This window comes from Melanostigma gelatinosum, assembly GCF_949748355.1.
Source record: "Melanostigma gelatinosum genome assembly, chromosome: 4".
NCBI classification, from domain to species: Eukaryota; Metazoa; Chordata; class Actinopteri; order Perciformes; family Zoarcidae; genus Melanostigma; species Melanostigma gelatinosum.
This window is the reverse complement of record NC_136637.1, coordinates 10,735,177-10,747,033: the sequence shown is the minus strand read 5'-3', so window position 1 is coordinate 10,747,033 and position 11,857 is coordinate 10,735,177.

Here is an 11,857-nt window from a genome sequence, read left to right as displayed (position 1 = left end):
CTAGCTTCTTATGAGCAGTAAAACAAAGCCCGAGGCGGCACCAGCAGATCCTGCTGCAATTGCCAGTCAAAATTTCTACTATATAGCTACTAAATAGCTACTGCTCCATAAAAAAATGGAAACGTAAATCTGAAAAAAGGAAAACAGGCAAACAAATCCAACAGGGATCAGGCAAAAACGTGGTCGGTACAGTCACGGATCACCAAAACACGAGGAAAATCACTTGACAGAGCGGACCAAGATGAAGTGGCACACAGTCAGGGGAACACAGGGTTTGAATACACTGGGGAGGTGTCGGTGATTAGACACAGGTGGGATCAATCAGGGGCGGGGCAGACAGTTACAGTGGCAAGAAAACACACAAAGGCAGGAAGTGAAGTGACCTGAAACAAGAGGAGAGGTAAGTAACACACAAAAAACAGGAAATAAAGATAACTGATGAAAAATGGACATAATTTAGGAAACAGGATCAGACATGACATTTTTTTTAATAACATACAGTAAAGATAGACACATTTCAAAACAAATGTGACAATTTGATAATATAAATATGCCACTCCAAGTGTGCACTTTCTGTGATAATTGTTGAAATTAGATGATTTTAATTCTGATATGTAAACAAGTTTATTCTATTACTTTTCTATCCCACACAATCACAGATATGAATAGAGGACGGTACGTTTTCGTATTCTCTGTGTGTGTGTGTGTGTGTGTGTGCGGGATGTGAGCTGCCTTCTCTTCGGTTACGGCATGGATCTCATTTCAGGAGGTGGAATTAAAGCCAGCTGAGACCTAATCCCTCTTCTCACCTCCCCATTTTATGATGCAGGAGGAGAGTGAGCGAAAGCAGAAACCAGGAGGTAATTGGAGGAGTAGAGAGGTGACTAAAGACAAGGGGTGAGGAGGTGTTTGGGGTGAGAGGCAGAATGAGAGGCAGATGAGAAGAGCAACATCTGGTTCATATCGGGTGTAATCCAACTAGATATCTCAGAAGTGAAACAATTAGAACTCTATCTTGTAAATGGCAGGATAAGGATACATATATGGTAGTTTTGTATCAAATGATACTGAGATATACATACAATGTAACATATTGCTAATGTTAGTTAACGTCACCGTCATTTTTATGAAAACCACTTTGTGGTAAAAGATGAACAGTCAAGGATCACCAAAGTCATTTCAATCAGGAGAGACTTCTTTAGAGTGAAACAACAATGTATTACACATGCATGACGAAATGAATCGTGAAGAGTCTGTGGCGATTGAATTCCATCGTGACGTAGTGTATTAAAAGGAGGTAGTGATGCTGAGATTAGATCAACAACAGTCCCCCTGGAGTCTAGAAACTGGTGGTGGTGATAAAAGAAGATACTGAAGATACAACAATGGGATGTGTTGGGATCTGGCTGGAAGTATGAAAACCAAATCATGGATATCAATAAAATGATTAATATCAACAGGATTATTAACATATATTAACAATAATGGGGCACCACCCTGGGATCAGGGACCAATAACCACATTGTAGATACTCTTAAGTTCGCCCTTGCGACATATAAGCGCTGTGTGACCGTAGTTCTGCTCCCAATTCTTTTCTTCAGTGTCGAGCAGTCAACGGTTGATGAGGAAAAGAAGATGACGACATCCCGCAGTGTCTGTGTACCGGCTGCCGGGGGTAGCCACCCGACAGACCTTCATCCCAGCTGCGAGAGGTGCTGTCCACACCAGGCTAGCTCTTACCCAGGAGTCCCAAAGCATGCACTGAGGTACTCCATGAACACACAGGACCAACAGCTTTTAAAGGGCAAAGCCAATACAAAATAGAAAATTAGGTTCGTATCGTAAATCCAAATTCTACGAGTATATGTGTTGCCCTCTAAACTGTGGGCCCCTCTGGTTACACCTACTCCGGCTGAAAGAATGCCGGTTTAATTTTGGGAGCAGAATGCGCCTATGCTCATAAAATCTAGCGTTATGTTACGTAACTAACATTCTTGTTAGATAGTAAGCTACTAGGAATGTTTGCCTGCATGTATGTTATTGGCCCACGCAGCGCCTTGCATGACTACCCTAAATATGTTTTCAGGAGCCTCCTTTGTTGACGCCCCCTGTGAATCGATGTTTTTATATATGATCCCGGTACGGACACACAGATTGACAGTAAGTAGAAGAAGAATAATGAGAGAATGCAAGGTGAGAGGACATAATCGATTTCTGCTGTTGTAGGGGTTTACACAACGGCGAGGTGTTTTGTGAAGGCCATTGATTACATTGATACATTCCTCTGTTATTTCGGCTTTAAGGGATGAGAGCCAATCAGAGCACTCTAAAGCCGTTTCCCCCAAATCCTCATCACATTATGTCGCAGCATAAGCCCTGTTGAATCAGCAGTAATCAGCTTAGTTTAGCCCCATTGTAAATATGCAAATAGTATTTGGTGATTAATTGACCCCAGTTGGCAGAGGGAGGGGGGGGGGGGGGGGGAGAGAAGGTATTATAGAAAAAGCAGAGAGAGAAAGTCACAGCTGCAACGATGACTTGATTACTCAATTAGAACTATTTAACAAACAACTTTATCATTTTGAGTTACTTTTTCATCACAAAATGCCGAAGTTTCTTGGTTTTTCTTGTTTTCTTAATCCTGTTTGATATTACATTGAATGTCTTTGGATTTTAGGAAACAGACATATGAAGATGTTGCAATGGGCTCTGGGAGAATGAATATAGTTGTTAGTTACATTCCTAATCGACTCATTTCTTGAATCGATGTGTCAAATGTCCATTACTCATCGCAACTGCGAATATTTATATATTTATTTTAGAATTCAAAATCTATTTAAACAATCAAGATGTTTTTCCTGCGATGTTCAGTGAAACATTCCTTTCACTCCAAAAATTAAGAAATTACTTTCACATGCGAAATGTGTGATGTATTTATTTTCAGCCTTTTCTGTAAGTAGATGAGCAAACAGTGTCGTCTGCATGTGCTTCATCAAGCTCCCGATCAAAATGGCATTGCTTGTGCTTACACATGCAGCAAATGTTTAAATAAATATCAAGATGGTTTAAGTTGGTTGGGGTTTGTTTGATGTCGGACAAGTCCTTTCGTCTTTTAAAAAATTAAAAAAAATTATTTTGCATTGTCTAAGTTTGATTATGGAGACAAGAGTGTGTGTTCAAGAGAGAGTTTGGTGGTGAAAGTGAAGAAAAAAAAAGATGAAAGCAGAAGTCGACAAGGATTTAAGGAAGAGAGAGAGACACACACACACACACACACGCACGCACACGCACACTCACACACACACACAGTGCCCCCGCCCCTACAGCTCAAATGTCAACAAGGAAAATTGGAAATGAGTAATTCTTTCAGAGTGTGAAATAGATTGCTTCTCATATACGTACGTCCCTGAATATGACAAATTGATTCATGGGGAGAGGCGAGCGGCAAATCCACCAGACAGTTTTCATTGTATATTTTTTTGAATTATGATTATGTTCATTTATTTATTTCGTTTTTTACCAAACATGACTCTCCATTGTAATTGAAGTCCCCTCGGCCCGCAGGGAAAGTGTTCTTTCTCCAACCCTCTGATTTGTTCTTTTAGCAGCCTGGATTTTCATTCCGTCAATAAATCTGAGAGTCAGAGAAAGTGTGTGCAGAGAGAAATGAAGGAGTGATTATTCAATATTAACATGCTGGAGCCATCTGAGATGTTTCCTTCGATTACAGTAGTCATCATGTACCCTGCTGTCATTCCCAGTGTGTGTGTGAGTGTGTGCCGCTTCAGCTGAGAATGAGGGAAATTAAATTGATTAGACGTCTGTACAACCCTTTGAAATTGTCTGCTTTCTGTTTGTGTGTGCGTTTGATTGTCCAATTTTCCATCCTCTCGTTTTCTGGTGTGTTTCAATGTATCCGACCCCTCCCCCCTCGACTCCCCCTGAACACATGATCAATTATTTCGCTTATTCTTCCTCTGCTGGTTTTCTTTCTGCCTCACGTTTCTCACTGTTGCCTCCACGTCTCTCTTTCACCCTTTCCCCGTCTCTGGAGGATCAGCGTTTTATTGGAGTTTGTTGCTCAGCAGTTGGTTGGTAAAAATACCTCCAATTGCAGGTTCTCTGGCTTCTGCTATTACTCAATATATGATTTCTTTAAGTATTACTATTAGGGGCTTGGATTTTGCTTGTTTTATGTGTGAATACAAATGTAAAGATATCAGTGAAGGGTTCATTATCTGATCAATAATCTGTGTTCAACTAGATTTAAATGAAAATGTGTTTCGGAAAGGTTCGTAAACTACCAATGGCCCATTTGTTGCATGCAATAACAAAAGAGAGAGCAAAAGAATCAGGCAACACAACTCAGATTTGATCAAATCTCACATTTCAGATAGATTGAAATTGATGAACCAATATGATTTACATCAGTAACAGTTATGAGTGAACAACTACAACAACATGTGACAATGTCTTTGAAAATAAAGAGCAGCAAAGGAAAATACAAGTAATTAATTAATGAATTCATTATAAGTTACCAAAATATCTAGTAATCGTGTCAAACAGTAAAGTACCGTAGTTGTCAGCACTTTTGTCAAAATGCATATTTACTTCAAATTGTGCATAGGAAACAATGACTAGATATGTTGTGGATTTATTTAAGTAATCCTGAATAAGAGAGTCAACCAGGTGCCTTACATGTAAAGTATAAATACACTGATGTTAAACGTACACAAATGTTGCCGTGACACATTCATACACTACTCCTTCCATCATACCTTTTGCCAGGGCTCCAGATAGTGACAGGGTCGTAATGGAAACATTATCTTTCTGCTCATTAACCTTGGACAGGGTTTCCATTCCACCCGATTGATTCTCCCTCCTCCGCCACCTCTGTCTTCACCTCCATCTCCTTCCCCTGTCGTTCTTCTCCTCCCTATTTGTCGAGGCACTCACCCGGATAAGACGAGAGCCTTTTAAAATGTCTGGTGAAGCTTCATGGTGCCTCTCCTCTGCATCGGGGATCGACTTATCTGGACAATTTGTCCCGCGAGTTGCCAAGACACTAATGAGATCATCCGCAGCAAAGTTTTGGAGGTTGAAGTTACAGCCAGAGAAAAAGGTTTTCTCTGACCATTTTGCTGCCTTGAGCCGAGGTGACCCCCTCTCTGAAACCAACAGTTTAAATTAGGAATGAATTCAAAATAAAAAACAGAAGTCACAATTCAATGGATTAATTCTTCATATATTTCTTTCTTTTTTGCTCCTTTCCGCAGTTTTCTACATTTGGGAATTTTCATAGCTAATAACTTAAACAATATTTCAATTTAAACTCAGCGTCACAACATCAGATAATGTACTCAGTCACTACTGGACTGAACTTGACCTATCTGCGCAGGTGCTGCCAGTTGCTTTCACTCTCAAACTGTGAGTGCCACAGGTCAGCTGGCATCTGCAGGTCAGCAGCAATTTTGTGTGAAGTGTGTTTTATAGAGGAAGTGGAGAGCATCAGGAGCCATTTTGGCCTGTGTGGATGGGGTGTCTTACAAATTAAGATCAACTTTAACTCTACCTGCCTGGACACACACCTCAGGCCTTGTATCTCCCCTACCTGCACAGATGAAACAAAAACTCTGGGTTTCATCAGTGGGTGTTAATGGTATCCTTCCATATTGATGGCCTACTTTTGTTTAAACTCATCCTTTTGTTGTGGGTGTCAAAGAGATGCAGCCCAGACAAACCAATTTTAAAAGAGTACTTTGGCATTAAAACATTGGCACGACTCATGATCGACAGTTAAAAAAATGAAGGATGGATTAGAACCAGAGTTAACATCTTTTTCATTCCACACATTCATCTTCTTTTATTGAGAGCCTGTGGTTGTGTGCCTTGTTCTGTTTCTGAAGGCTCTCCACATTCCTGGGTGAAGTGGGTCAGTTTGCCAACCCGATGCCAGATGCAACAACCAATGCCTGCTATTGTTCTCCTGGCACAGCAGGACAATCCTTCCAATCCGCCTTTGCACAAGTTCCATGTACAGGATAGCTGCTTTGCGCCTTTTCCGCCGCTCTGGGAGTCGGGAGCAATTGTCAATCATTCTGGAATAGCTTCAGGTTAACAACCCTCTCTAGAACTAGAAGTTCTAAATTGATTTTAATTTAAAGAACTGAAAGTGGAGAAGAAGAAAACACTGTTTAACCATCCAGCTGCATACACACATAGTTTTACCCTCCTTGCCAACATTTTGCCAATATTGTCTTGATTAAGTTTATATATGTTGGAAGGTGCTTAGAGGACAACAAATACTGTTGAAAAATGCAGATTTAAAACATTGAGGTAGCTGATTTTATCTCAAATTTTTAAGCATGTTCTATACAACGTAATCAATATTAAGTAAGATCAAATAAGTCTACAAGGAACTTAATTGGCATATTGTTGGACGTCTGAACTATTCTAAAGACGTGGGACTCATCTCATTTGAGGAATTGCTTCTCTCTTGTGTGGTTCCAATTTGTTACTTAAACCAAAGCAAAGTCTTTCTTTGCACATTTCTAAACGAATTAACTCGCTGATTAATTCATTAATTTGTGCCTTCATGTTGAGACCAACGTCTTTACCAGGTTTCACATGAGATGCAAGGTGTTGGAGAAGAGGAGACTATCGACGACCTGGAGGATGTGTTATCGATGTGATCGCTCTCACTTAGCGAGGGGAGCCAGTGAAGTGTGACTGTGAATAATCAGCGTCAGCATGCATCACCGCCACATTTTCCACCAGCAGGGCTTCTCTGGGGTGGTTGTAACCCAAACAGGAAACGGTGATGTGGCTGGCCCACTCAAGCTTAACATCATGGCAGAGAAATAGGTTTTGCGTTTCGATCACTTGTGGTCTTACAATATACTGCAAGTATATGCAGTGTGAAAAGCGCAGCACTGCATTTCAAATCTAACTGAAGTAAATATATCATTTTGGCACTGCCATAACCAATAGATGTATGGAGTTCATTCCTGGGTTGGGGTTTGCATGTCCTCACCGGGACAGGATGGATACTGTTTTCTTCTGGTTTTCCGGCTTCCTCCCACAGTCCAAAGACATTGAATTTAGGCCAATTGATGACTCTAAATTGCCAGTAGGTGTAAATGGTTGCACGCCTCTATGAGTCAGCCCCGCAAATGATAAGCGATGGACAAGGGATGGATGGATACTGGCTTTGAGAATGTATTGTTCATTTCCATTAGAAGTTGAATTCTTTTTCTGCTTTCAGTCTCGTTTTTTATCATATGTTGCTGTTATTTTCCACAGTTTTATTAGTGACAGTCATGTTGTGAAAACAGATATACAACTCGAGAACCTATTTCAACTTTTATTCAGATTTTTGGTTTCATTGATTTTTAAACCTGCCTTACTAGTTTTCCCATTGTCACACTTCATGAGACAATTTCAAGACTCAATAAACTGTTAAATCTCTTGGAACTCAAACACTATTTCTCTTGGCTCAATAAAGATAACACCACTGCAGTCAGTTCAAATTTCAAGTGTCTCTCCTGTTGTGAGGTGAGCGCTGTAATTTAGTGGAAACGCAAGAGCTCGATCAGCTCGTACTCCGGAGTTGTAATTCTCCTCTCAGTGGGGATTGCTCTTTACTGTGCGGCTCATTATTTTCCTGATCAGTGTTTGCATGATGCTGATCCTTGCTTTCACTGTACTCAATTTCAGATGTCAAGTGACAAAGAAATGGCAAACAGGGAAATGATCGCAAGGATGTAGAATTCATTTTTGAATCTAACGCCTCGCTTGACATTCATTCAGTCCTCTACTGTTCTATGCTTTTTGAGAGTCAATCGTTGGGCTTCAAATGTCAAAATTAGACATATGCTCTTTTTTAAATGCCTGATTTCCTCACTGGCTGGAGGGAATGCGCCCTCTTCTGAGTTGTATACTTTAGACAACTGAATGACGAGGCATCTGTCCATCTGTCATCAATTTGCTGCAAGGACACTGAAAGTTAATTGGCACAACCTGTGGGATGGTGTAGCTGGTAAAGCCCTGTCCAAGAAACTCCTGGTGGGATGTCTTTGTGAGTGCGTCTCCAAAGCCAGCAGTGGAGAGACCCTCCCACTCTGTGCACACTTTACATGTAGTGTGGCCATGTGGGCGGCTGAGTTTGTTTGGGGTGAGGGTCGAGAACATATGTTCGGCGGCGGCGTGGTGGACGCCTTGTCCGTTTATACGGTTCATCTCTTGGACATGTTGGGCTCCTTTTCAGGGTGTTTCCTCGCTGGAACGACACAGGAGTGGTGAAAGGGGTCTGTGTGTGTGGTTGTATTTTTGCTGAAACTCTTGAGGGTTCCCTTGGTTGTTGATGGTTGTTCCTTTGGTTGGTTGTTCCCTTGGTTGTAGATAAAATGATGAGTGTCACCTACCGTGACTCACGTGACGTCTTAAAAGGCATCAGCTGTGGCGGACACAAATTACATCTGCTATAAAGCTCAGTCGCTCTACATGTGCAATGAAACGGAGGGCAGCAATTTGGAAGTTAGAGGAGTAGAGATAAGACATAAACTTCTCAATGGACAGTTCTCTCCTTTTTTTCCTCCATTTTTCCATCCGTCACTGCTCAGAGAAGTAGCCAGTCAGCAAAAAGTGAGTTGGGGTATTGCTTTGTGGCAGCGTAAGGTGATGTTACGAGAAAAAACAGGGGGCATCTTGTCAGCTGTCAGCTTCCTGTCCATTCATTCTGGTGATGGATAGAAGCAATGGGGCCTTTATCTGTAGTCTATTTGCCAGTATAGGCATGATTGCACCCAATGTACACATACAAGAGGTCCCACATGCCTCCAGGTGTACTAACACAACTTTCCCCTCCAACACACACACACACACACACACACACACACACACACACACACACACACACACACACACACACACACACACACACACACACACACTGCACCTCCCAATAGCTAAATGTTTATGACTAACATAACCCTTTCTTGTTTGCAAAATGTGTAAAAACAGTAGCTGTAAAAAGCCATCTTCTCCACTGATGAGGTTTTGTTTGAGCCTCGTCATTGAAATTGATTTCCCCACTGTCTTTGTTTCTGTGTGTCGACTGTTCTGCTACCTCAGCAAGTGTAACAAATCATTGTTTCAGAGGGGCACAATGCGACACATCAAGCCCTAGAATTGGGAAATTATTAGCACATATTTTGGATGCAAGTCAGGGCAACTAGGCTGTACACACTTTGCACACACATCACTGAGGCTGACTGTGTATTGTTAACAATAAGGCAACTCACACAACTGCACAATGCAACAGAATATTCAGAGCACACTCGCCTCGCTCTCGCTAACTAGACACACAAAGACCTTGACTTGGCTTCCTTTCATTGCTATCCTGGTATCCAAGAGGAGGAGAGACAATGTCCTTCTTTAATCCAGGTTCTCACAAAAGGCACTGGATCAGATTTGTCCAAAGGGGGTCCATTTATGTCCACAAACAGACGTGAAGACAGGCTGGATGTGTCTTACGGTGGAAAATCGTCTCACACACGCACTATTCATATTTGTGAACAAATGTTAGGCAGCTCGAAAGATATTTCAGTGAGAATTTTAAGAGACAAATAATCGTCCAATGATTTAAAAGACCCCCCGAATCACACACTGCACCTTTGGCCTGCTGCTCATTCCAATGTTTGCCAGGACAGATGGACACCTAAAGTTTTGATACGAGGGCACCGATACTAAGTGTGGAGTATCTATGGCTCACAGAATTGATAATAGATAAATGAACTTTCCCTATGTGATAGTACATTAGCTGTGAGGGTGTATGGACCGGCCCTGCAGCGGACAGCAGCATCCATCTAAATTAAGACATTCCCATGTTTCTTATTTTAGATTGTATTTAAGGTTAGGCATTTAGCCACTAACTGTTGTATTGGTTTAATGATCCCCTTTGAAACAGAACAGCTGTACAATGGATTTGACATTGAGTCCTTCTCTTGTTGTTTGTCTTCTAGATTTCTTCTGTTTTATCTGTGTTCATGCACTCCGCTCTTATAACAGCTTCATGAATACATTTGTCAAAGGCTCAGTCGGACTAACAATCAAAATATCTATGCAAATGGTCAATGACACCTCTACATTCCCTTTCATCAACCTTTATTAATAGTGGATATTGAATTGCCTGACACACAGATCTGTTACATCACTCTGACATGCAGCCAAGACCCTACGAAAAGAAATGCGTCAGCAGTGTGGTAGTATATTACACAACTAAGTTTCATGCGGCATGTTGGAGGAAATATTCATCTTCACAAATAATATAAGCTTATATTTTTTCCGCAAGGTAGAAAAGGGTTTCCAGTGGAATTTATCAAGGTGTCAGGGTGAATCAAATCATTTAAAGTTTTTTTCATGTTGAAATATGGTAGGATACTTCAGTAAAGAGCATATAATTATGAAAATATTACATCCAGTTTACAATGAAATTGCTACTCCTACCCCATCCTCATTCAATACCCTCTCTCATACATTAACCCACACCTCCTTTCTTTATATTGTTTCGTTTTTGGTGGTTTTGGAGTTATTTTCTGTCTTAACTTGTGTGACTCGATACTTTTTTAGTCATTACAGGAATAGTTTAACTTTGTAACTTGCATTGTCATCTGATACAAACAGTTATTCACACATTAAATTAACCTTCAGTTACACGGTTGCATTTTGGAACTTGGTGTTCAAAACTGGCACCACAGTGTGCTGTAGAACAAACAACAGAGACTGCATCTAGTATATTTCTACATATATTAGTGGTGTGGACCCGGATTGCCTATTCCTATTAGTTCCATTCATTACCCACTGAAGGGAGGCCTAATGTATCTTCTCCCCTGCCGCCGTCATAAGCCTCAGATTGGTTCTGGGTGGTCAGTGGACTGCAGCCTGCTGCAGAGGAAACATATTGAGCTTCTCCACAACTTTACTTGGGGTCATTTCATCAAAGGAGGGGCCTTCTGATTAACTTTCTGTCAGCCTCATTGCTTTGAATGCCCAACAGATTTATTTTTTTTTGGGGGGGGGGCTCTACTGTCCCCTGATTCTGTACATTAACATTACTCTGCTTGATGAGACGTTCAGAGAAAAGTCAAAGCAAATTACGTAAACAGTCATGATGGATATATTTTCCAAAAGTAGCATCACAAAACACAGAGAAAGTCTTAAAGAATGCCTGGCCTCTGGAAGTGTTGCTTGCAGCATTGTCGAGAACCCGTCATTGCTGGTTGACTCCAGGGAAGTGAAGTAGTGTTTGGTTGTAATGTTAGTATATCCAGCATCCAGCAGCAAAAGTGAACTGCAGTCAATACGCTGCGGTATGTAAAGGCCTGTTGGGAAAAGGTGTTTGACTCAGTCCGCAGAGTCCTGATGCACAGAGAGCTGGTCGTTTGGTTCTTGACAGGAACTGACTGACATGCACAGATGATGACAGATTGTTTGATGTAGATTTATAATATTATTTAGGTGATGCTGCTACAGCTTCAACACAGCACCAACTTAGTGGTGATGTACACTTAGACATCATATCTACACATATCCACAAACTGTGGTTGCAAAAGCAGACAGCATTCAGGGGGTGGGACATTTTGTAATATAAGCCATGCCCACAGCTTTTAAGCGAACTTTGATGGCCTGCAATAGCAAAAAAGTATGGAACATCCAAAATATAACTTGGTCTGGATATGGAATCTACCAATTTTGGTGAATTTTACTCAAACTTTGAAGGAGGACCAGCAAAAACAACCCAAAACAGATTAAGACACAAATCAAAATGGCTGAAAATGATGGAAAGAAGCCTCTGGAC